The sequence below is a fragment of the Canis lupus genome, unplaced genomic scaffold, assembly GCF_011100685.1.
Source record: "Canis lupus familiaris isolate Mischka breed German Shepherd unplaced genomic scaffold, alternate assembly UU_Cfam_GSD_1.0 chrUn_S1542H1730, whole genome shotgun sequence".
Taxonomy (NCBI): Eukaryota; Metazoa; Chordata; class Mammalia; order Carnivora; family Canidae; genus Canis; species Canis lupus.
The window spans coordinates 34,793-39,575 of record NW_023330381.1 but is presented as its reverse complement, the minus strand read 5'-3'; the positions used below and the strand labels follow the sequence as shown (position 1 = coordinate 39,575).

At 37.1% G+C, this 4,783-nt stretch overlaps 1 pseudogene; it reads right to left on the bottom strand.

The window, feature by feature from the left end:
- Positions 1-651: 651 nt before the first annotated feature.
- On the bottom strand, positions 652-1,600 carry LOC119878359 (annotated as a pseudogene).
- Between the last annotated feature and the right edge of the window lie 3,183 nt (positions 1,601-4,783).

Here is a 4,783-nt window from a genome sequence, read left to right as displayed (position 1 = left end):
CCCACTAAACCACCCAGGTGCCCCTGTTTACATTTGTCTTAAATTAAATGTATGCCTTTTAAGTGAAGTTCTGTCATAAATATAAGTAAGTAATACATCTTATCAGTGTTTGTGAAGCTGTTTCCATCTCTTCAATTCTGATTATTCCCAAACTCCCATTGATATCTCTGTTTCCATTTGTTGTTTTCATTATTTCGACTGCCCTAGAATGCCCTATTTGGTTTAATTTATTTTGATGCATCTTTGCTCTTGCTGTTTTCTATATTGTATTTGGGTCTTCGACTATGCCATTAATTTTGATGACTTTGATTAGGGAAAGAAACTGGTTTTATTAGTATGTAATGTGTCTTCTATAGCACTTATATAGATTTAATATTATTACTTTCCTTCCTTCCCCAGAACACTGAAGAAAGGATTAGGTCAGAAGTGGCGATAAGTTCAATTATAGTTTATAGTTTTACAGTGAAAGAAAACATCATGAATGAATTTGGTTTGAAAGAAAAAGGAGTTCGATTAAGATGAGATTAGGATGTATTATTAAATGTCTTTGAGAGGGTTAATATGATCAAGTTATAAGCAAAGCAATGCAACAAGCTAGAAGCTGTTGTTAAATGTTTAGAGGACTTTCTTCTTTCATTTTACACTGATTTATCAAAACTTCAGTTTCTTTGAGTGAAATGTCATCTTCTTTATGAAGTCATTAAAAGCTTGTTTCACTTGCTTATTTCTCAAGGTGTAAAAGAAGGGGTTCAGCAAGGGTGCAACAGAAGTAGTGAGCACCGAAACACCTTTATTTATGGCTATCTCTTCTTTTGCTGATGGCTTGATATAGATGAAGATGCCGCTTCCATAGGTGATGGAAACTACAATCATGTGGGATGAGCAGGTGGAAAAGGCCTTTTTTCTTTGTTGGACAGAGGGGAATCTAAGAATTATCCTGATGATGTACGTGGAGGACAGAAATACACACACTAAGGTGATAATGAGTGCAAATACAGCCACAAGGATAACCATTTGTTCTATCATCCATGTATCTGAACATGAGATCTTCAGGAGGGGACCAGCATCACAGCTAAAATGATCAATGGCATTGGAGTCACAGAATTCCAGCTGGAGGCACAAGCTAAGGGGTGGGAGAATGATCATCAAGCCAGACACCCAACAGCAGAAGACTAATAAGCTACACACCCTATTGCTCATGATGGTCATGTAATGAAGTGGTTTACAGATAGCAACATAGCAATCATAGGACATGGCTGCCAGGAGAAAAAATTCAGTTGCTCCAAAGAGAATAACAAAAAATATTTGACTTGCACAAGCATTGTAGGTAATAGTATTGGCCCCTGTTGATATACTATACAGGAATCTAAGAATGCAGACAGTGGTGAATGACACTTCTAAGAAGGAGAAATTTCTCAGAAAAAAAGTACATAGGAGTTTTAAGATGGGAGTTCACCAGAGTGAGGGTGATAATATTCAGGTTCCCTGTTACGCTCAAGATGTAGGTGAGAAATAGAAAGATAAAGAGCAGGATTTGCAGTTGTGGGTAGTCTGTCAGTCCCAGCAGGATAAAAGTTGTTATTGCTGTATAGTTTCTCATCACTGACTTTTGAAATCTAACCATCAGCCTATGAAAATAAAAGAGATTTTTGTGGGAAGATCAGTATTAAAATTCTGTAGCAAAACACTGAATACAAAAACCAAGAAAATCAGTCTATTTTCTCATTTCACATCATAATCCATATCACCACTATTCCAACTAGCCTCCCTGAATATTCCATATATAAGCAAATTATTCAGGATTCATGTTAATGTAAAACAATCCAACATTTTCTCAGATCATTCTTTCCCCCTGAAAATTTACAAATGTACATGTTAATTGTCTGTAATTCATTACATGGATTGGATTTACAAATAAGAGCAAAAAAATGATGTTACTTAATGTGTACTCAAATGTTCTTTATCCAAGACAAACCTTGGATATATGTCATATCCAGATGATGAAGAACATGACTTCTCTTCAGTTGTTATTTTCAAAGGATTGTTTTAAGGTTAAGATGCATTTTACCTGGAATACAAACAACAATGATAACAAAACACAGCACTGGATCCTGAGATTTCCCTTTGTCTCTTTATTATTATCTGCTTGTACTCCTTATTCTTAAAGATAGTTTGATATGCAGTTATTTTATCTGCAGTGTGAAAAAAAGGAATATCTTCATATGCATACACCTGACTTTTTAGTTGTCTGTGGCTCCATTTCTCTCAAAAGCTCTGAAATGAAATCTGTGTTTAATATCAATAAATAGTCTTCCAGGAGCTGTGTATCTAGTTTTTTGAGAGGCTGTGGGGAGGGCTAAAGGGAGAGGCAGAGAATCTGAAGCAGATTTCATGCCTAGCACAGAGCCCCATGAGGGCTTGATCTTACAATCCTGAGATCAAGATCTGAGCTGAAACCAAGAGGTGGATGCTCAACCAAGGTGACCCACAGGCTATGCATCTTTAATTACATCTTTTATTCCTTTGAAAAGGTACTATTATTTCTACCTTCTCACCCTACCCCTACTTATTTTAGGTCATAGGGCTCGGCAACCCTATTTTCATGTCCAACCTCCTACTGCTCTAACACCCATAAGAACTTCTTTACTGTTGAAGCCATTGGCATATTATTTGTAGTTATTTTGCCTGATAGCCCCTTCAAATGGATTCCATACCATAATCCTGATTCTATTCCAGATTCTATCTCTTTTTAGAGTCCTATGGCCTCCTCATCCTCTATTAACCTATGAAGCATTGCTATTCCCCAATATTTGTCCTGAAACCTCTCTTTTCTTGTTTTCTCTTTGTTCTTCTTCTTACTCCATGCTCTCCAAGAAGATTTCACTTGGTGCAATTGATTTCATTGCCATTTATATGATGAATTCCAAAGTCTGGAACTTTTCCAAATAAAAAAAATTGCTAAGTGTATATAATCAGTTGGATGTTCCACAGACACTTCATACACTAAGAGCTCAAAATGAAATCACGGTCCTTCTCCAAGCCATCCTCTCTTCTATTGTTCACTATGTATTTATTTTTTAAAGATTTTATTTATTTATTCGAGAGAGAGAGAGAGAGAGGCAGTGGGAGAAGCAGGCTCCATGCAGGAAGCCCAATGTGGGACTAAACCCCGGGACCCCAGGATCACACCTGGGGCCAAAGGCAGGCGCTAAACCGCTAAGCCACCCAGGCATCCTGTGTTCGCTATTTATTGATAAAGATTAGTCTCTTGTGTGTGGCCTGCAAGGCTCTTCCTGGACAGGGCCTTCCCTATTTGCTCACCTCATCTCTTACAAATTCCTTAGCTTTCTTTCTCATAACTTAAGTTCCACAAACATTGAGCGCTTAAATTCCTCATTTTTTTCACATGCTGTCTTCTCTGCAAGGGCTAATCTTTGACTAATGGCAATTGGTGCTTCAGAATTCTCTTTAGGTATCAGTCTTCCAGGGAAATCTTCATTCATCTTCCCAGAGTACGTGAGATTATGATACCGTGTTATTTATAAACAGCTGCTGCTTACTCTCTAGACCACATTGTATGCTTCCGTATACTTATATTTCTCCTCTAAGTTCCTATAAACTTCTCCAAAATAGAGGTTATCTTTTTATATATCCTTTCCATTACATCTGGCACAAGTAAGTTGTTATGTAAATGCGAACTGAAGAAACAAAAACCTGAGTGGTGAAAAATTAGACAGTAAGACAACTATGAGAAACTCCTAACTGGGAAACAAAGAGTTGCAGAGGGGCACATGGGTGCGGGCATATGGTAACTGAGTGATGGGCATTAATGAGGACACATGATGAGATGAACACTAGGTGTTGTGTTATATGCTGGCAAGTTAAAGCATATATTAAAACAAAACAAAATTAAAATTAAAAACAAAACAAAAACAAAAATTAAAAATAAAACAAAAACAAAAAAGGTGTGGTCTATGTACTGAGACGAAGCTATATTCTTTAATGCCTATTCTGGTCAGGTGGTTCAGCACTCTTATTTTTTTATATCTGTTTCATATTGCACCATCATTTTGAGTACACTCCTACATAAAAATCCAAATTCTAAACTGTAAATCCTTTTCCAGACTTCTTTTTTCAGCTTCCGAGCTAGTTTCTACTTTAATATTTTAATTCTCCATCTGTTATTATTGATTCCTTGTGGATTTGTTTCTAGTAATCTCTCTCCTGCACCTCTTGCTTGTTGGGTACTTAGTTTTTTTTCCTTTGTCCAGAATTTGCTCCCCATTCAATACTTCTTAGAGACTACGGTTCCGGGGTGTTTTTTTTTGTTTGTTTTTTTGTTTGTTTTTTTTTGGTTTTTGGTGGTTTTTTTCTTTGTTTGGTTGGTTTTTTTGCTTTCTTTTGTTCCGGGTTTTTTTGTTTGTTTGCTTGCTTTTTTTAAATAATGAATTTATTTTTTATTGGTGTTCAATTTGACAACATACAGAATAACACCCAGTGCTCATCCCGTCAAGTGCCCCCCTCAATGCCCGTCACCAATTCACCCCCACCCCCCACTCTCCTCCCCTTCCACCATACCCTAGTTCATTTCCCAGAGTTAGGAGTCTTCATGTTCTGTCTCCCTTTCTGTTACTTCCCACCCATTTCTTCTCCCTCCCTTCTATTCCCTTTCACTATTATTTATATTCCCCAAATGAACGGGACCATATAATGTTTGTCCTTCTCCGATTGACTTATTTCACTCAGTATAATACCCTCCAGTTCCATCCACGTCGAAGCAAAT